Raw genomic sequence first — 23,058 nt, 5'->3', positions numbered from 1 at the left:
TTGACAGGCATAAAGCACCTATGTCCTCAGATGGGCTAAACAAACAATCTCACATTTTTGTTTTATACACAGACAGGGCTATCATTTAAACGGCTGTTATATTTCAGGACACTTAATTCAGTTATATGTCTCAGATAATAAGAATATTTTCTTTGAAACTGGTTACAGTACATTTAATGGAGACATGGATCATTCGTTAAGAAGCCACTTAATTGTAACAGGCTCATATGGAACACAACTGCAGCTGTGTTTGAGATAGATATGTATGACACCAGAGCCATACTGTGATTTGAGTATAATGAGAGAGTTACTGCAGGGACGCCAATTCAATGACTGTTTCCCCTGGAGCCACACACACACACACACACACACACACACACACGCACGCACACACACGCACGCACGCACGCACACACACACACACGCACACGCACACACACACACGGAGACTCAGTCCCACACTGCAGGCTTACACATAGCAGCGGCTTTGATGAGGCTCCAAGCGCACACAAAGCACACCAATAAGCGCACACTACCCCAGGTCACATTTGCATATGGGCATTGTCTGTGGAATACAAAGCAAATTGTTATTCTCAAAATTTGTGCTTATTTTCCTTGTTTCATCACAGTCTCTGACACACTTGCGATCATTAAAATGTATGCAAGTCCTACAGTATAATTTTAGTGCATGTTTCCAAATTCACTTCTCCATTTCATCCATCTATCTCTGTCTGCCAGTCCATCTGTCCAGCCATCTATTTGTTTATCCATCTGTCAATCATACATATCTATGCCATATTATACATCATCTAGCCAATCATACATATATTCATCCCTCCATCTGTGCATCCATCATTACAGTAAGTGCCAATAAACTAAATAAACCAATTAAAACACTACTACAGCAAATTACAAATTCCCTAACTATTTTAAAACAGTCAAGTGATGTTAAACTTCTGTGATTAGAGCAGAGGTTTTCAAACTGGGGCCCAGGGTCCTGCAAGGGAGAGTCCAAGAAAAAAATGTCCTGAGAAAACTGTGTAAAAAAATAAAAAATAAATAATAATAATAAGCAAAAAAAATAAAAAAAATAAAAATTGATTAAATAGATAAAATGTAATAAAATAAAATGTTGATTAAAATAATACACATAACAGGACAGTAGTATAGCGAGTAGAAGGAAATGTAATAACATAACAGAAATATCCTTCAAATATTAACACATTCTTATCATAATTTTTTCAGTATAAATCTGTTCTTTATACATGAAAATGTATAGCTGGCAGCTGCCTTTTAAATTTTAGGATGGGATCCCTCACATGAGGATGATCAATCATATTTGCGGGTCTGTGGCATCCAAAAGATTGAAAACCCCTGGATTAGACAACAAAACCTTTTGTATTTACACAGGCCTTCTGCTTTGCCCTTTTGTATGAGCTTAAATTATACAACATAGGGACCCTCAGCCCTAAAAAACAGATCCAGTTTGAGCTGGCCGGGAACGAAATGAATCAAAGGCTAACTACAGCTCAGGAAAACTCACTTAAAACATCAATGAATTACAGTGAATTATATCAATAAAAACATCTCTGAAGATTTTCTTCTCTTGCAACATTTTGCCTGAAGATGAAAAGGGAGCCATATTTTTTTTTTCCTCCACAGGAATCACTCAACTTAAAAAAAACATTGCACACCTCTATCAAAGCACCAGGGGGCCTTTCCACTGCACAATCATTGATATGCAGAAAGTGTGTACGTGTTTGAGTGGGAATGAAAGAACAGAAACATCAATTAGAAGTGCCTTTGAACAGTGCGCAGTAGAGACAAAAAAAATGTATTTCCTTTAAATGTTATGCATGCACTCTGGGTCTCCTTCAAAGAACCGAACAATGTGCTGCGCTAAATATGTGCACGTACAACATATTCATTTGTCTTTTTGTGCGAGAGAACTGCAAAGAATGAAAGACAATGGCAGTGTTTATGCTACTACCAGCATATATCTTAATGAAGGCAACCCTATAATGCATTGTGACAAATTCAGTGAAAAAAGTGCCCAAGATGGCAGAGAAACTGAGAGAAATTATAGCTAAAAAATGTAAAGTAGGTCTAGTTTACCCAATATTTATGTGTGCTGTGCATTTTATGCTTCTTAGAGTATTGCACTGTTAGCATAGCAACATGCTAACAGCAAAGTGAGTCTACTGTGCACTTAGCTTGATTATCCAATCCCAGCTCACTGGAAAAATGTGCCTGTGGTGACATTTCTACAAACTGATATTACATTGCTTATGGCACGTTTCACAATAATTTCTAAGTGAAATGTCCAGTGAGTGGCGTTAGAGACGCATTCAGTTTTATCTGAAACAGATGACTGTGAATCTGGCAATGTTTTATTATGTTGGCTGTTGTACGCATCACAGCAGTTTGGAAATTAAAAGTATGGTGGTGTTAAAAGGTTAACACTCTATTGCTTTTGAAAACAATGTACTATCGACACTTAAAACCTACTCTAAACCTCACTAGCTGCATTTTTATGGACCCTAATAATCCATTTGTAATCGGACTAGTAGCCCAGTCCGAATAAAAACAATCACATGTAACCACGTCAATTGGAATGAATTGGCCAAATCCAGTCGAAATTTCATTAGATTGTAAGGGGTGGTTTAAATCTTTTCTAATCTGTTGAAGAGGACATGTAAACACTTGATCAGACTGAAAACCAAAAATGGAGAGTTACGTGCATGTGCAATGACGTAGAAATGATGCATGACACAAGAAACAAACTCTTGTTGTTGAATTATAAGTATCATAAATGACTGTCGTGTCATTCTAAAATTTTCCAGTCATCGTCTGTGAAATGGGGCAGGACAAATGTTGTCCCACTAGTCCTTGCTTTGGACTCTTATCCACAGATGCCTTGATTTGGAATCAATAAATATGAATTATGCTGTTTAAAACAAAGAAAAGGAGCAGGAGGATGGCTAATATGCTTGTCTTGAAACAGCAGGAAACTGTATATTTGTGCAGTGTGCACGTCAAAAGATCAAATCCGATTGGAAGCTTGTAACATATAAACACGCACATCAACATGATCACTTTATTTAGCGTTCATGTAAACACTATGTTTGGATTCATCAGTCAGGATGATTCCATCGAATGATTGCCACTAGTCTTCATTTCAGCTGGAAACTGCAGTGATTATATGAATAGGTATGTTTTTATAGTTTCATAGAGACGTGTTTTTCCAGTGGCCTATGTTGTGATTATCAACTCTCACTGACCCTCAGTACCACTCACTCTCCTTCTCTCTCCCTCGGCCCTCTTATCTTTATACGCTACTCTTGAGGCATGGCGTTTGTCATATATGAAACTGCTGAGATGTCAATATATAAATTCACTTCAATTTACAGTCAGAGACAGAAGAGAAGAGAAAGAGGCAGAACGGAACAGAAGGGAAAACGAGAACAGAGAACAGAAAGAAAAAAAGAGAGAAAGGTTAAGCAATGAAAGGGTATTAATAAAATACATAATTATGACCTCTAAATTGAACTATGCTATTATAAATACCCTTTTTCATCATATGTCACTTTCTAAACCACAGAGACTAGCCACTTGTGAATGAATGGAAGAGATTGCAACACACAGAACACAATGACTGTATGATAGGATGTCTCGCATTCGTTAAATAAGTAGTTTCAGTTAAAGAAACATATTTCATGCAGTTATGTTAACGCAAAATGTTTCAGGCACTATTGCATTACCATAAACTCTCTTCTTATGGCCAATTTTCACATCAATAACTGGTAGAGCAACAGTTTGAAGAGAATCTTTCACACATTTGTCAACATGCTAGCTAGTAACCTGAATATTAACACATTTAACTCTACTTGCTATGCAAGAGCTGAACACTTGCAAGCAGTTGGGCAAGCATTTGAGACTGTTTGTGGACTTGCACAGAATGCTTCTGGACTAAAATGCATATGTGCATTAGCTGAACAAACCTTATAAAACATTTTTTAGCTAAAGCAATATTTGTGTCAGATTTTATAGGTGATTTGACTATGCTTCTAAAATACAGGCTTGGCAAATACTTTTGCAGATTATGCTGACAAGAGCTATAACTGAATTCTCTCTGTGAAGCGCTATATACATATAACAAATTATTTCTTTTGAATACAAACAAATGATTTGAACCTCTGCTGTAATTGTTCTCTCTAAACTACAAACATACATACACACAATGGCATACCGTGAATCTTAACCACTCTTTATTTTACCTTGAGTCTTTTAAAGCTTTTTTTTTACATTTTTCTGGATTTATATAACTCAAAATGTTTAAATCTACAAACTTTACAGTTGTCAATCAATGTGCAAATTGTTTTCTGATGACTGTGCATGAAAATCTGCATTTAACTGTCAAGCGCTTACACTATTTGCTCCCATGCTTCAAGCTTCACAAGCTTGATTTCTGCACACTGTCAGCAATTCAGAATGCAATGGGCACTACTGCATTCGCATAAACTGTCTTCTGTGGTAAATTTTCATGTAAATGAATTTGTTCCCTTGTTTTAGGTAAATTGTGGCCATGTTTAAAATAAAACATGGGGAAAATCTGCATACCATATGCAGGGCTTTGTAAGATCTCACAACTGCAACTTTATTTGTCATAACTGTGACTTCGTATTTCACAATTGTGACTTTATATATCACAATGTGACTTTGTATCTTACAATTGATACTTTGTTTATTGTAATTCTGACTTTTTTTTTAAATCTCAGAATTACCTTGCTTTTGTACTCAGAAATGGATTTTCTGTGATTGTGATCCTATACATTAGATACATTATTTAAAATGTTTCTGCAAATGGATACATGGGCGCATATACGGGTGGTGCACTCTGTACAACATGTGCAATTATATATAAATCTGTGCAACTGTATGGCTCTTTTCAGACCACATATATATAGCATATAACAAGGACAATGGAAAACCTATAGAACCAGAGCTGTGCGATCATTAGTCAAACATACACATTCACACAAATGCAGAGTGTGTTTCTAGTTGGGTTGGATCCAAAAGGTGAAACAATGCAGCAGTGACACACAAAAGAGCTCTGACAGAATGAGGTTAGTGAACTGAATCAATGAAACATAGTAAAGCATTATGACACAACAGCAGGTGCTCAGAAAACTGTTTCCTGAACTGGGATGGAACCGTAGGGATGCAGGGAGATGATGTTTCCCAAACGGCAGTGCAACTGGGATTCAGTGGGCAGGGGCGTCATGCACTTATTATTTTTGAGGGGATACGAGTGTAAAGGAGGGGAGGGGATGGGGGGTGCTCATGTGACACACATCAGCCACGAATGCGGCTGGCTTATTGGTTTTATTTTATTTTTTATTCGAAATACTTCCAAATGTGTGAACTATATCATGAAATATCTTGATTCTCAGGTAAATGCATTTTTGCACCTTAATAGATCATGTTAGTTGATCTATAATGGGCGTTGGACTAGCCTAATGTTAGTGTAATCTATTAACTACGCATAAAACCCGTCTTTTTTCTTAAGTACCAGACATGGGTGTCATACCACAACATATTTTTAATACTACTGACTTTGTATTTAACGTGAATTTAATAAAAACATTGTAAGTTACTAATTATAACACTTTTATTGTACATAAAAAGAGCAAAGAACATTTACATTATTAAAGAACATTATCATTGACTTTACTCTAGCCAGAGTTCAAGCACTCTCATAACTCCCATTACAATATTTGAAGTTGTTTACACTGTGAAACAGGCACATGCAGAGGGGGGTGCGGTGGGCGCTTGAGCACCTGCCCTTTTTCCCCTTGATGCCCAAAATGCCTTTTGTCAAGGCAATTATTTTTTATTAAACGCCCTTTTGTGAATGCCTGCTCAATCTAACTATTAGTAAAATTAATGAATAATTTAGCAGTAAATAATATGATCCACATGACCTTTTAACTGATGATCTCATCCGGGACGATCTTTCATGTTCAGAAACCTTTAATAATTTTATAAGAGGCAATATATGTTAAAGACAGCATGTTTCTAGAAAGCATTGATATTCTTAAAGTTGTACTAATAAATATATTAGGAATATTATAACAGGTGATACAGCTACTTATAAAAAGCTTATTGTGGACCAATGTATTTAGAAATATAAATTGGAATAAAGTTTGGCATATTTGTGAAATATACTGTTTAAATAAAAAAAGTGAAAGAGGTTACATTTAAATTTTTATATGGTATATATACAGCTAAAAGTATGTTAGAGAAATTTTATTTGGATATTGATTATTCCTGTGATTTTTGTTCAATGGAAAATAATTCTATTGTCCATCTGTTTTGTAATTGTGTTTACACAATGATTTTCCGGGTGGATATGGAAAATTTCATTAGAAGGATCATAAATATTATTTTCAAGTTAAATAATTTTGATATACGTAATATTCCAGTGAAAGTAATAATAATAATTTTACTTTACTTGTACAGTTTTTTAATATTTTGGCAAAATTTCACATACATAAGAAATGGTCAGGATCCAAGCCAAATTTTCTTCAGGAGACTAAGGACTACTGCACCAGTTTGGAGAACACTGATAATAAAAAGCAAAGGCGACTTATAATTGTCACAGGTACGGTGCTCTAAGGAGACAAGCGCACGACGCAGGAGTAATCCAGCACACAATCTTTAATTCCAATTTTCACGCAAGAGAATAACCAGGAGACAGATAAATCACAAGCATCTAAGAGCCATCTAAACATGACAATGAACGGACAAAGAAACTGAGGAAAGGCAGGGATATTTATACTAAACCAAACGATCGACTAATAAGATGATTAATGAACACAGGTGGAAACTAATGAATGATGATTAACTAAATGAGAACAGGAACTGAACCAAATAAGGGCAGACAGGAACTAAACAGAAACCAACACGTGACAGTAATATTTTTCACGAATATACAATTTTTGATTAGTGAATCAATGGTTTGTACACTCTGGCATGTTTTATGTACGTTTTTTGTAAACTGTTGTATATTTTGATCTGGTCAATTAAAAAAGAAGAAGAAGAAGACACCTTTAGTAATTTAGCGCACTACCATACCTTCAATAACATCCGCGGCTGATGGTAAGTGGCGTTCCCAGCAGAGCGGTGTGCTTGTTTACTTTTTAAATGATTATTATTTTACAAGAACGACGTGAAGAGAGCATGCAGAGCTGTTCTTCATATTGCTGCGTGTAGCCTGTGGAAGTAACATTAGTTGCAAGGGGCTATACTATTTTTGTTCAATATTATCCTAATGACAATCTTATGATTGGTTTTAAAGGCTACTACGGACACCTTTTTTCCATTTTTATCACAGGATAAGGCAGGAAATATATTTTATAGTTTCTATACTGAATGATATGTAAATCAGTACTGCTGTCACGCCCTTGGACTGCCCCTGTGTTCTGACTCTTGTGTTTTGCTCGTCATGTGCTCCCCATGACCCAGTTTCTCCGGTGTTGATTATGTTCATTGATTTCCGGACCTACAAACAGTCGTTATGGAAACCGCCGCGAGATTCGCCACCCTAGCCCATATGGACCTCCCGCTAGTGGAGTTCGCCTGGGAATTCAGTAGGCTTGCCGTTTTGATGGGATTTGATGACGCCACACTGAATTCTCTGTTCTGGATCGGGGCCAACTACCATCGCCCCGTCGACATCCCAGACACCACTGGACTATGCTGGAGGGAAGGGATCCCCCGGAGCCTGGAGAGCATCCAGCCCCGATCCAGAACTGCTCCACTGTCAAGCCTGCCGACTGCTCTGCAGTCCAGCCCGCCGGCCCCTGCACTCTCAAGCCCGCCGGCCGTTCCATTGTCAAGCCTGCTGGCCACTCCACTGTCAAGTCCGCCAGCTGATTCCCTTCCGAGCCCTCAGCTGACAGCAGCCCGCTCCTTAACCCCAAATCAGAGGAGGAATATGCGGAGGAAAATACTGTTGGCTCCAGCCTCTGAGCTTGCTCCAGTGAGGGCTCCTGTTCCCCAGTTAAGCCCAGAGAGGGCTCCTGTTCCCACGTCCAGCCCAGAGAGGGCTCCTGTTCCCAAGTTAAGCCCCGAGAGGGCTCCAGTTCCCACGTCCAGCCCAGAGAAAGACTCTTTTCCCAAGTCCACCCCAGAGAGGGCTCCTGTTCCCAAGTCCAGTCCAGAGAGGGCTACAGTTCCTGAGTCAAGCCCAGGGAGGGCCGCTGCTCCTATGTCAGGCCCACGGAGGGCCTCAGAACCCGAAACTTCCCCCAAGGAATTTTTTTTGGGGGGACCATAGGGCTCCGGCCATAGAGGCCGAATCTGAAATGGAGGATGAAGCATATGGCGGGGAAAGGAAAAGTGGGAGCAATTTGAATTGGTCAATTGTGGAAAAACAGGAAAGGAAGAAAAAGAGTTGGACTGAGACCTCGGGAACAGATAGTTATGGTAAAGAGCAGCATTCTACAAAAGATAGGAAGCAGGACTATAAGGTAATGTTGAAGTTTGAATCGGGTGCTATTGGTATACTCAATCCATTGAAAATTACCAAAGCTATAAAGGAATCGATTGGACAGATTGAATGTGCGAAAAATTTGAGGGATGGTAAATTACTCATAATATGCAAGGATGGTAGTCAACAAAAGCCAGCGCTTGGATTAAAAACATTGCTAGGTCAGAAGGTTTCATGTTCAGTACTAGAGTGGACGAAATGGGTAAGAGGAGTAATATCTGGTGTACCGACTGATATTTCGGATGAAAAAAATTCAAAAAGGTATTAGAGGAGCAGTGGTTAATGAGGTGAGACAGCTGAAGTGTGTTAGGGGTAAAGAAAGAGTCGACAGCCTTTCGGTTATGCTGAGTTTTAAAGAAGATAAACTGCCCGATAGAGTGTATGTCGGTTTCCTAAGCTACGCAGTAAGACTGTATGTTCCTCCGCCCCTGAGGTGCTATAAATGTCAGAGATATGGACATGTTGCAGCAGCATGTAGAGGGAAACAAAGATGTGCCAGATGCGGAGGAAAGAAGGAAAGAAAAGGAAAGAAGCTGTGAAAGTTCAGAATGTGAGAGTGTCAGAAGATCTGACTTATGCAGAGGCACTCAAAACGGTTCAGACGTCAAAACCTAAGGATGACAACAGAATGGAGTTGAGTCGTCCAGTCATCAAGTCAGATATTAATAAGGGTTGTGAACTGTTCAGCGCAGACTGAAAGTAGGACAGAGAGGATTAAAATCATTATTAGAGCAGCAGAAAAATATTTGGATGTTGAGGGAGTAACATTAGAACAGATAAACGACAAATTAAAGATGCAAACGGCAAATTCGCAGGCACCATGTGGTGGATCCTAATGGTGTTATTGATATTGCAATGGAATGCAAGGAGCTTAATAGCGAACGGTCAAGAATTCAAAAAAATTCTTGCAGAACAGAATAATAAACCACATGTAGTTTGCATTCAGGAAACATGGCTTAAGTCTCATTTGGATTTTAAATTGCAAGATTATAAGAGTGTGCGAAGGGATAGAATATATGGAGTAGGAGGGGGAGTGGCCACTTTTGTTTAGAACAGTTGAAGTAGGTAATGAATTTGAAGTAGTAGAAGTAGAGGTATGGGTTTAAGATCAGAATTTGAGAATAATTAATTACTATAACCCGTGTGAGAGATGAAGTAGTGATATTCTTGAGGAAATTAGGGGAGATAATTTTCATAGACTGGTTTGGTGTGGAGATTTTAATGGGCACAGTACATTATGGGGAAGTGAAAAAAATGATTTTAAAGGAACCATTATAGAGGATACGTTAGATAAGTGTGAATTAGTTTGTGTTAACGATGGAAGAGCAACAAGAATTGATTTAGCAAAAGGAAAGTCATCTGTATTAGACTTATCCATAGTTTCAGGAAATTTGGCAAGGAGATGTATGTGGAATGTATTAGATCAAAATTTAATAGGTAGTGATCATTATCCGAATACTTGTAAAATAGGAATAGATATGGAAGTGAATGTAGTGGAAAGATTGTCTAGATGGAAATTTAAATCAGCTGACTGGGATAAATTTAAGGAGGTAAGTGAGATATTGATGATGGAAATAGAAGAATCAGTAGAGGAGGTTGAAGAATTAAACAATAGAATAAATGAGAGTCTTTGTAAGGCAGCAGAAGTAGTAATTGGTAAAAGCAAAACAAGTAGAAGGAAGAAGCCAGTTCCGTAGTGGAATGATAAGTGTAGTGAAGCAATAAAGCATCGGAATAAAGCTCTGAAAAAGGTTAGGAAAAACTATGTTTTTAATGATTTTATTGAATATAAGAGGAAACAGGCAAGTGTTAGGAAGGTGATCAAAAATAAATTATTGGAGACAATATTGTGAAAGTATAGGGGAAGAAACTGAAATAAGTTCTGTGTGGGGAATGATCAAGAAGATGAATGGAATACAAAGAAATAACAGTATTCCGGTTATAATAAATGGAAATAAACCAGCTGTTTTGGATATCGAAAAAGCTGAAGTTTTAGCCAAAGCCTTTGTAAAAGTACATAGTAATGATAATATCCCAGACAGTATGAGAAGGCATAGAGATAATTGTTTAAGAGATAATCCAGAATTATTAGTTCATAGAGGATTATCAGGAAGTACGTTAGATAATGATTTTTCCTTATATGAACTAAAAAGGGCCATTTTAGGGGCTAAGCAAACCTCCCCAGGGAAGGATGATGTGTGCTATGAAATGGTAAAGCATCTATCAGATACATTTTATATTTTGTTAAGGCTTTTTAATAGAATCTGGGATAAAGGGATCTTACCGACAATTTGGAAACATGGGATTATTATTCCAATTGCAAAACCAGGAAAGGACCCTTCATTAGTTTCTAGTTACAGGCCTATAGCCCTAACGTCTAATCTGTGTAAAATGATGGAGAGAATGACTATATTTAGATTGAATCATGTTCTAGAAAATAAAGGATATTTTTCTCCTTTCCAGAGTGGGTTTCGGAAAGGTCGGAACACTATGGATGTGGTTCTATGTCTAGAGTCTAATATAAGAAAGGCACAGGTCACTAAGGAAGTTTTAGTAGGAGTATTTTTCGACGTGGAGAAAGCCTATGACATGATTTGGAAAGAGGGACTTCTAATTAAATTGGATAAGATGCGTATTGGTGGAAGAATGTTTAACTGGATTCATAGTTTCCTTTTTTATAGATCTATTCAAGTCAGGGTGGGTTCGTCATTCTCCAAAACATATTATATTGAAAACGGTACTCCTCAGGGAAGTGTGTGTAGCCCCATCCTATTTAATGTAATGATTAATTAAATTTTTTCCCAGGTCAGTGCAGGAGTTGAAAAGTCTCTCTTTGCAGATGATGGGGCATTGTGGAAGAGAGGGAGGAATGTTTTGTATGTGGTTAAAAGTATGCAGAGTGCAATTAATGAAGTGGGAATTAAGACAGATAAGTGGGAATTCCGATTATCAGTGTCAAAAACACAGGTTATCTGTTTCTCAAAAAAGAGAGAATGTAACAGTATAAAATTACAGCTATTGGAATTTGGAATGGAGCATTTGGAAATCATATACAAAAATTTGTTGATAAATGCAAAAAAGTTTTAAAGGGGTCATCGGATGCTCATTTTGCACAAGTTGATATGATTCTTTAGGGTCTTAATTAAAAGTCTATAACATACTTTGGTTAAAATTTCTCAATGTTAGTGTAAAAAAACACCTTTTTAAACCTGTCAAAATCAGCTCTGTTTTATCAAACCATTATAGTCCATGTAACAGCTCACTCAGGGTGGGTCTAAGGTAAGACACCAGTCCAGTCTGTGATGAAACACTACTGTCAATAAACTATCGTGGGAGGGGCCTGTACAGAACTACGTCATTCTGACAGGAATCTCAGAACAGCCTTGTTTGAGAAAGGGGATTTTAAAATAGGGATTTTAAAAAAAACACTGGATGGATTTTTTATAATTATAGGATGGATGTGTACGCACACTTCCAACATACATTTATGTTCAAACAACTTGAAAAGTGAATTTTGCATCCGATGACCCCTTTAAATATTTTAAGATTTCTAGCTGGGGTGGATTGGGGGGCCAGACGTCATTCACTGAAGATAATTTATTGTGCACTAATTAGGTCAACCATAGATTATGGATGTATAGTATATGGGTCTGCGTCCAAACATTGCTGCATAAAGTAGAAATGATTCAGTCACAGGCATTACGAATATGTTGTGGTGCTATCAGGTCTTCTCCTATTCCTGCCTTACAGGTAGAAATGAATGAAATGCCTCTTGATATCAGAAGAATAAAGCTAATGTTGAATTACTGGATATCAGTTAAGGAACATAACGATACTCATCCAATTAAAAAAGTGATGTTAAAATGTTGGGAACATGAATCTGCCGGGCTTAATAGTTTTGGATGGATTGCAGAAGAGGAAGCTCTATCGAGAGGGATCATAAATGTAGAATTGAGCCCGACAGTAGTAGTGTCACCCATGTCACCGTGGCTCTTCTCTTTACCATTAGTAGATCTTCATTTGCAAAAAATGATTAATGATAAAAATAGGGTAATAACTAAGGATGCAATGGTTATGCAGTATCTTGAGCAGAATTATAGTTCAATTATTACAGTTTTCACTGATGGATCTAAAGATCCAGAAACAGGTCAAGCTTCAGCAGCAGTATATATCCCACATTATCAAGTTAAAATTGGTAAAAGGGTATCTGATCAAGTAGGGGTTTACACAACAGAGATGGCTGCGATATTGTTAGCTACCAGGTGGTTGGAGGATTCTCGACCAGTGAATGTGGTGATATGCTCAGATTCTTTCTCAGCATTATCAAGTCGAATTAGTGGGAGATCTTCAAGACAAGATATTCTATATGAAATTCTTTTAAGTATGTACAGGGTGAATCCATTAGGAAGCAAGATATGTTTCCTGTGGGTTCCAGCACATGTGGGAGTAGATGGAAATGAGGAAGTGGATCATCTAGCAAAGGAGGCACTGAAATGATCTTCTATAGAATTGAATATTACACTTTATAAAGAAGAAGTTAAGGCTATAATTAGAACAGCTATAAAAGGCAATTGGCAAGTACAATGGAATGAGGAGGAAAGAGGAAGACATATTTATCAGATTCAAAATAAAATTGGTAGTGAAAGAGGAAGTCGTGGCAGTAGAAGAGAAGACACAATCATTTCCAGACTTCGCCTTGGGCATACAGCTCTTAATTATTTCCTGTATAGAATGAACAAACCTGAGTCTGGGAATTGCAGTCTAGGTGGATTAGCAGAAACTGTAGAGCATGTATTAATATATTGCACTGCTTATCAAAATGAAAGGATTATTCTGATGGAAGAGTTAAAAGAAATGGGTATAGGAAATATTACACTTAAAAAAAACTGCTGCATTTTGCTTGGGAACCCCAATTTTTGCACCAAAATAAACACCCTGGACTGGATAGTCTTTTTCATAGTCTTTGACTTAACACCTACCGGTCAAGTGACGTGTGGAGATTGCCTTTTTTCTGGCATGCCTCCCAAATTAAGGAGTCAGCCTGAGGAAGGCACAGTTCAGGATGTGGACCAGGGTGCCATAGGAGGTGACCCAGAGGCGAGGGTGCAACCTGCAGAAGTTTCATCAGCTGGAGGGGATGCTGCAATTACGGCTCTTGCACAAATGTTTGAGTCCTTCATGCGGTATCAGCGAGAGCGGGACAAGTAGCAGGAACAAGAAACAGCTAGACATGAGCAACAGGCTTGAGGACACAGATGACAGAACACTTTTTGACCACTTCTGAGAGACTGGCGGAAGTTTACCAGTGGCCAAGAGAAGATTGGGCCATACACTTTATACCCTTGCTTACAGGCAAGGCCAGGAGTGCTTTTGTGGCCATGAGCCCTTCCCAGACACAGGATTATGACCAGTTGAAACTGGCCATACTGAAAAAGTATGAGATCAGCACTGAGACCTATCGACTGAGGTTCCGTTCCTTAAATACTCCTGCGAATGAGTCACCACAAGAACTTTACACTCGCCTCAAGGATCTGTTCTGCAAGTGGGTCCAGTTCAACAAAAGCAGCAAAGACAACATTATGGAGGCTATTGTGCTTGAACAGTACATACAGAGGTGAGGACCTGGGTCAAGGAATGGAATCCAACCACTGCTGCGCAGGCTGCTAACCTGGTGGAGGTCTATATCGGTTCAAGCTCGCAAAGCCAAGCTAAGATTCTGAAATCCACATATGTTAAACCCACAACACCTGTTCCCCTGCCTCAAAACGCATCCAAAAATGAAGTTGTGCGTTATAATTTTGGTAAGCCAGGGCATACTAGACCGCATTGCCGCTTAAAAAAGTCTAATGCTGGGTACCCACCACAAGATAATCGGGCTGATTTTGGGCCGATTTCTCCCCTTCCGACAATCCTAGGTAATGTCCCGAATATCTTGGTGGTTCTAAAGATTATCTGATCAGATTTTCCTGTTGTGTGAGGTGTGTTAAGAGTGACTGAATCTGCTCAGGAGAACGTTGGAGGTGCCCCGATCGCGAATCGTAAATATTCAACATGTTGAATATTTACGATCAGAAATACTGATGTGTGGGGGGAACATTGTGGCACACCACACACTATAGGAGCAAAAGGGTTATATCTAGGATTTTTTGTCCTCATGTTTGTGATCTCTCACATTTTGAAGATCTTAGAAGATTTAAAAAATCTTTTAGTGTGTACCCAGCATAAGACCGCTAGTCTCTGTTATGTTCCATGGCCAGTACAATATGCAACCCCTAAACATGACTTGGAGACAGTTGTCACTGACCTGTTGAATGGGAAACCACTTACAGTTTTGGTTGACACAGGTTGTGCCCACACATTGGTAGAGGCCAAACATGTGCCCATAGATAGCTGGAGGGAGGAGGAAACGGTGACTGTTTGTTGTGTTCATGGGGACAGTACTAGTTTGCCAACAGCTGTGGTTTACATTGAGGTGCATAATCAGCCATACCTCATGAAGGTTGAGTAGCTCAGAGTCTGCCATACCCCCTTCTGCTTGGTACAGATTTAGCAGTGTTGGTTGATTTGGTGCAGGAGACCACATGGTGTGGTGTAGTGACAAGGGCTCAGGCTAAGCAGAAGGTACAAGACACACCATCCCAAGAGACTGATGAGGCCCTGCAAACAATGCCTTTTTTTCTGAGTTTATGGTTTTAACCAAAACCTACAGTGGAGGATAGGCTACAGCTACATAGGGAGTGTGTGGAAAGCTTGATGGAGAACATAGAGCAAGCTGAGGTAGAGGCAGAGGAACCTGAATTGAGTGATACAAACATTATCATCTAAATAATCTAGCTAAGCTCCAGAATGAAGATTCCACCTTAGCTGACTGTTTTAAGCAGGTAAAGAAGAAAGAAGAGGTGAATGCTTTGTTGAGTGAGAGATTTGTACTGAGTAATGGACTCTTGTACAGAGAAAGTGAGGAGGACGGCATACAGTTGGTTGTACCCAAGTCACAGAGAACGGAGGTATTAGATCTAGGACACTCCATCACTTGGGCAGGTCACTTAGGGTTTATGAAAACCTTGATGCGGATTGCCAAGAGGTTTTATTGGCCCAGAATGTACAGTGAGGTTAAGGAGTACCCTAAGACATGCCCGGAGTGTCAGCTTGCTGTTGGTCGTACCCCTGCTTATGCACCACTCATACCATTACCTGTTGTTGACTCTCCATTTGAAAGAATATGAGTGGATATTGTTGGCCCACTGAAGAGAAGTCAGGCAGGGAACAGATTAATTTTAGTCATTTGTGACTATGCTACAAGTTACCCTGAGGCTTATCCACTGCCAAACAGATATCTACAGCACTTTTGAGATTATTTTCACAAGTAGGCATAAAACAAGAGGTTATTACAGACCAAGGTCCCAACTTCATGAGCCATACCCTACACCAGGTATATCAACTGTTCGGGATAAAGAGAGTGCGAACCACCCCATATCACCCTCAGACTGATGGGCTGGTCGGACTATTTAACCAGACCCTAAAAGCCATGCTAAAAAAGTTTGTCTCCGAAACAGGCAAAGACTGGGACAAGTGGCTGCCTTTCCTTCTTGTTGCCTATCGGGAAGTACCCCAGGCCTCAGCAGAATTCTCCCCTTTTGAGCTCCTTTATGCCCATCATGTTAGAGGATCCTTGGATGTACTGAAAGAGAGCTGGGAGGACACACATAAGCTCTGTAAGCAGAACATTCTCACTTATGTCCTCAAGATGAGGGAGCAGATCCAAAAGACCACAGCTCAAGCCCAAAAGAACTTGCACCAGTTCCAAGCCCAGCAGAAGGAGTGGTATGACAAGACAGCCCGAAAACATAGTTTCCAGCCCGGTGAAAAGGTCCTCTTCCTGTTGCCAACATCGGAAAACCAGTTGTTGGCGAAGTGGCAAGACCCCTATGAGGTGAAGCGAAAAGTGGGTCCAGTGACCTACGAAATTGAGATTCCATCCAGAAGCCAGCCTTTGCAGGTTTTCCACATCAACATGTTAAAGAAATGGCATTCCCGTATACCTCCATCAAAAATGGCTGAAGGCACACCAGCCCCAGTGACTGACAACAATATATTTGTCAGAGCAGTAGAAGAGGAGGAGGAGGTTGAAGAGCAATACATCCCTGGACATCCAGGCCAGAGTGAGCTGAATCTCGATCACTTGGCTGAGGAACAGAAACAGCAGCTGATGGGTTGTTTACCTGACCAACTTTTCATGGAGTCACCGGGTAGGACAGAATTGATCTGCCACTCCATCATCTTGAACGACCTCAAACCCATCCGACAGCCTGTCTATTGTGTGCCTGAAAGGCTGCTGCCAGTGATGAAAGAGGAGTTCGAGACCATGCAGAGTCTGGCAGTAATAGAACCATCCACCAGTGAATGAAGCAGCCCTATCGTGCTGGTAACCAAGAAGGATGGAACTCTCCAGTTTTGCCTGGACTTCTGAATAGTGTCAGTAAGTTTGACCCTTTATCCCATGTTGAGAGTGGATGAATTGGTTGAAAGACTTGGAAGAGCAAAATACCTCCGCACTCTTGATCTCTGCAAAGGGTATTGGCAAGTTCCATTGAAGCCAGAATGCAAGGAGCTTACAGCATTTAAGACCCCATTTGGACACTTTCAGTTCCAGGTTCTTCCATTTGGGCTTCATGGGGCTCCAGCAACATTTCAGAGAATGATGGACCAGCTACTCCAGAGGACAGAAATGTTTGCTGCAGCCTACTTGGATGATATTATCATCTTTAGCCAGAGCTAGGAGGGACACCTAGGGCATCTCCAAGAGGTGCTAAAGAGGATAAAGACTGCTGGATTGACCATCCGCCCAGACAAGTGTGCCCTGGCCAAGGCAGAGACTTAATTTCTGGGGTATGTTCTGGGACATGGGGTGGTCCGACCACAAATTGGTAAAATTGAAGCCATTAAGAATGCTGAGAGGCATACCACCAAAAATCAGGTAAACGATAATTTCTCATGTATTTTTGTTTGCAATGTTTGTGATTCACTTTTTGATCAGTAGTGTGATGCATATGTTGCAAGTTAATGCCTTTTTTGTGTGTATTTGTGTAGCTTCATCTTGCTTTAAAATTATAATTGACTTCCACTTGGTATGCTCCAGAAATGGGAGGAGCCTCATACTATAAAAGGACTCCTGGAAGTCATTTTAGAGGAGAGTGTTTGGAGCTTGTTGTGCGTGGGGGACCTTGAAGTATTTTTGGGCCAGAAAATTGGCATAGCCATAATTCCCTCTTGAGCATCTTCAAAAATGTATTTTCTTTGTGCAGTTTTTGTATATATTTTTGACTTTATTACTTCATCCTAGTTTTGTCACTACATTTATATGTTTGCATTTTGCCTGGGAACCACAATTTTTGCACCAAAATAAACACCCTGGACTGGATATTCTTTTTCATCGTCTTTGATTTAACACCTACACTTTCTGTACACCCTAACACACAGATTCTTTGGCATTGCTACAAAATTCACATACGTTTTCAAGATTCAAATTGAAACATTCAAGCAACTCATTGACAGGGTAATTTTTGTGTGAAATTTTATAGGATACCTCTCTAATTGTATTATTAATAAAAAAACATTTGTTATTGACCATACTTTTTTCCAGTTAACATATTCATATTTTGTAGACCTAAAAAAAACACTGTTGAGCAAGGCAAATAGTTTGTTTTTAAAATATTTCTAATATATTTGTTACTGCATTTATCTATTACTATATTAATATTCCCAATAAATATTGTATCACTACAAAAACTGGTTTGATGATCAACGTTTACAGGAGAGAATCCAGGATTTCGTAATAGTGATACAGCTCTGCCAGGGATTGTATCAAGGATACTAGAGTATTCTTTTGGCCTCACAGGGATCATAAATTTATTGAGAAATTCGGAATATGGTAAAAGTAGACCTTGTTCATTAAGCAACTGACTAACAGTAAGAATTCCATTGTCATACCATGTCTGATTAAAGATTGATTTTTTTTTTTTTTACAGGATATCTTTATTATTCCATATAACATATCGATGCGGTGAAAAGTTATGTTTATAGATTAATTGCCAAGCCAGCAGTGCCTGCTTATGAAAGTTTGCCAGTTTAACTGGGATTTTTTTCAACCGAAAAATTACATTAAAAAAAAAAATGTCACCAAAGAGTTAAATATATAATTGGGGACAACATTCCATACACATCTACACAAGATCCGTACATCTTTATTTTTAATAAATTCAATTATCTATTTTATCTTAAACACATTATTAAGATCTGTAAAATTTAAAACTTCAAGGCCACCAAAGTCTCTATTATTATTTATAATATCTTTCCGTAAATAGTGTATTTTCTTCCTCCAAATAAAATCATAAAATATCTTATCTAATTCCCTGACAACATTGTTTGGAACATCTGCAGACATAGATATATAAACAGACCTTGAAATCCCTTCTGCTTTTGATAGTAGAACACGTTCATATAGGGACAGATCTCTCATAAGCCATATATTGAATCTATTTTTAATTTTCTCAATAATAGGGTCAAAATTTAACAGGCTTCTTTGATTAAAATCTTTACACACCTTTATCCCAAGGTATGTGACATTGGGCCTCATCAATCTAACGTAGAAACGATAAGTCATTCATTTACAAAAACAGAACTGCAGAAATGGAGCAAGCGCTAAGTAGAAGTTTTGATTATCGGGGCCAGTATAAACATGTGGAAAAGCTGATTGTGTGTGTTTAATTCAACATATTTTTGCTGTTTCCCGTAGCCTACATGTATGCAGCTTTCTCTACCACAAAGGATATTATAATGCTATTTTACTTCTGGTAAGATATCTGTACTTTTACTTGAGTATGGCTTTCAGGTACTTTATACACCACTGTATTTTACCCAACACTGATGTACAGAACTAACATTACATCTGAGGAAGACATATATTGCTTTCGGTTGTTTGTTTCCTTTACTTGTATCATGGCTTGTGTGACGCTGTGCTGTAATACTGTGGTTACCCTCATATGTCACACTTCAGGATTCCCCAACGACTTGTAAAGCGCCTCAGTGAACTATATTACCCCTCATACATCACACTCCAGGATTCCTAAACAACGCGTAACGCTCCTCAGTGAACTAATACAGTGATATAAGACCTCAGATCTCAGAAAAAGTTTTACTGATGATGCGAACTATACCGACAGTTAAGCAGATGTAGAATACACTACACAAATATTTTTTAAGAAAAAAATCACCAAAATGGGTGATCGTGTTCCAAATGTTGTATGTTACTAGTGACCAGACCTACCTGCGGGTGTCGCTGTTGGACAGTGTTATTCCTGCTTCCTGTTTGCAGTGCTGGTTTGTGATCGTAGCTCCGTGTAGCTTTTTTTTTCTGTAAAATCTCTATCACTCTCCGTTGTTTAAAGTGATAAAATATAACTTAATTCCCACCATATCTCTCTCTCTGTCGGCAACGAGGGATTCACATGTGATAAATGCAGGGAAATAGTCAGGCTGACAGAGAAGATTTCAGAATTAGAGACACGCATCCAAACTTTAATTGAGGACAGTAAGAATGTGAGGGCTCTAGATACGACTTTGGATGCGACTAGCTCAGGTAGTCCTGTACATTGTTCGGTTCCGGTAACAGCCTCCGCAGCAGGGCAACTGGGTGACTGTGAGGCTAGACACCAGCCACTATAGTCCAATGTTTACCGGGAGCCAGAGCGTCTGACATCTTGGCAAATTTAAAAGTGCTGGCTAATGCTAACCGTAAATACAGTAATATTGTTATTCACGCCGGCGCTAATGATGTTCGACTTTCTTGTGCAAACTTCATATAGCTAAAACTGTAAATTCTACTCCTTGTTACAAGTATGGTAGAACCATCACTTCTACCACAAAAGACTGCTTTCTAAGTAATCTTCCTGATTTATCCCAATTACTTAGCATATCCAAAATCTCAGAACAGCTTGATGATGTAACAGAAACTATGGACTCTCTTTTTTCTAGCATTTTAAATACAGTTGCTCATTTACGCTTAAGGAAGATTAAGACATTTTGCTAATACCTCCCTTACTGTACATAAAGTACATCAATATTTGATACTACAACCTTTGGAACATGAAAAATCCATTTTGGGGTCCTACAGATTTTTTTTTGTTTGTTTTAAATAATTGTGAATGGTGCATACAGTAAGGGAGATATTGGCAAAGTTTCACATAAAGTCAGTCTTGTAACTAACAACATACTACAACCAGTGGAACATGAAAAAACCCTTTTTGTGAATTACTGTAGTTTTTTAAAACATATATTTGTGTACTGTACATACGGTAAGGGAGATATTGGCAAAATCTAACCTGTAGTAGCCTAAGTTAGTCTTGTATCTAGCAACGTACTACAATCGTTGGAACATGAAAAAAACCCTTTCCAGGGATCTTTTATATGTAAATAATTGTGTACTGTACAGATATGAAGGGAGGTATTGGCAAAATCTCACCTGTAGTAAATCACTATAAGCAATACGAGCTTTACAATATGACAGTGTGTTATTTTAAATGTTAAAAGTCATTTTATTTAAAATACATTGGACGTTTGAACCCAGTCGGTGGAATTGTCAGACAGTCCCTTGTGTGTGATAGCACGTCAATGCTTTCTCCGGTTTAAATTTGCAGCAATACTGTATATAGTTCGCATAATCATCAATAAAGTGTATTCTGAGATCTGAGGTCTTATATCACTGTATTAGTTCACTGAGGCGCTTTAGCCTCGTTGGGGAATCCTGGAGTGTGACTTATGAGGGTAAGCACAGCTTCACACAAGCCATGATACAAGTAAAGGAAACTAAGCAACTGAAAGCAATATATGTCTTCCTCAGATGTAATGTTAGTTCTGTACATCAGCGTTGGGTAAAATAGCATTATAATCTCCTATGTGGTAGAGAAAGCTGCTTACATGTAGAGTACAGGGAAACAGTGAAGATGTTGAATTAAACATACACACAATCAGCTTTTCCACATGTTTATACTGGCCCCGATAATCAAAACTTCTACTTAGTGCTTGCTCCATTTCTGCAAATCAGTTTTTGTGAATGAATGACTTAATCCACCTGTTGCTTTGGTCTTCATCAACAGCCGCTTGTGCCACCTGCTGGTGAGCAACTGACAGCAGCTGGAGATCATGCATCAGTGCTCTACTGCTATTCTTGCAGCTCCCGGATATGCAATGCCAAATTTTCTGTCGAATTTTAACTACTGAATTTGTGGAAACGAATGAATTTTTTCAGTTAGTGCTATTCAACATGCTTTTTTGTTTCAAAGACATATGGCATTATTTTTCTTCCATACAATCTCATCATACGAATGATCGTATGTTGATAAATGTGGCGGCAGAAAACAATCGTCATTTGAATATCACGCCCCTAAAACACCCTGGTTTAGAAGCCTCGCCCTTAGAATTTACGACACGGAGAAACAAATCCCAGTCAAAAAGAGGAAGTAATCTCATGAAAGAGAAATTGATCTTACTCCAAAAACACCCGTTAACCTTGTAATTGCAAACAATTAGGCTACATTAATTTATGCAATTTATATGTATATTAAAATACTGGTAAATATAAACAGCCTATTTAGTTCCCCTCACTCTACAACAAATATTTTAAATTTAACGGTATTCAGAACAGAACAATAATTAAAAATAAGTAGTTATAAAATTATATATTAAACTATACAATAAAACACAAATTAGGCAAGTGGCATTCATTATAAACAGCATACAAATGTCAAGCAAAGCTGAAACGGCATTGGGCTCATGAGCCTGTCTCATTCCACAAGAATCCAAATGTTTCCATTTTTGCCATATTTGTCACATTTGTTTGCATAACTATTATTCATTATGTAGCCCAAACATGGCTTTATACTTCACTCATGTTCTAATATACGTGTAAAATCCTTCACATGTGCAAAAATGTTTGTTTGGGCGCTGCAAGCTGATTTTACAGCGGACCTAAAATAAACAATGTAACTTTTACACTGAACAAAATTATAAACGCAACACTTTTGTTTTTGCCCCCATTTTTCATGAGCTGAACTCAAAGATCTAAGACTTTTTCTATGTACACAAAAGGCCTTTTTCTCTCAAATATTGTTCACAAATCTGTCTAAATCTGTGTTAGTGACACTTCTCCTTTGCCCAAATAAGCCATCCACCTCACAGGTGTGGCATATCAAGATGCTGATTAGACAGCATGATTATTGCACAGGTGTGCCTTAGGCTTGCCACAATGAAAGGCCAAACACTGACAGCCCTCAAAGTGACTGAATAATCCTTTTATGCATCAGGTGGGATCGTGAAGCGCCAGTTTTTTCAAACCAGCTGTCCCGACCTTCCGATACTGCATGACGTTCGAAGCTTCAAATGTCGTCAATCATGTGGTGTTGTCATTTCGATACAAGCATCGGCACAGTGTGTGATACAATAGTGGT

At 38.7% G+C, this 23,058-nt stretch overlaps 1 long non-coding RNA gene across 1 annotated transcript; it reads left to right on the top strand.

The window, feature by feature from the left end:
* Nucleotides 1–442: 442 nt before the first annotated feature.
* Nucleotides 443–20,007, top strand: LOC107681472 (uncharacterized). The gene is made up of 3 exons (XR_001633258.1): nucleotides 443–453; nucleotides 1,750–1,752; nucleotides 19,875–20,007. It is a non-coding gene; the product is annotated as an uncharacterized LOC107681472 (long non-coding RNA).
* The last annotated feature ends 3,051 nt before the right edge of the window (nucleotides 20,008–23,058 follow it).

Source organism: Sinocyclocheilus anshuiensis, unplaced genomic scaffold (genome assembly GCF_001515605.1).
Source record: "Sinocyclocheilus anshuiensis isolate Anshui unplaced genomic scaffold, SAMN03320099.WGS_v1.1 scaffold2591, whole genome shotgun sequence".
In the NCBI taxonomy this organism is placed as follows: Eukaryota; Metazoa; Chordata; class Actinopteri; order Cypriniformes; family Cyprinidae; genus Sinocyclocheilus; species Sinocyclocheilus anshuiensis.
Note: the sequence above shows the minus strand (reverse complement) of the source record. Positions and strands in the feature narration are given on the sequence as shown.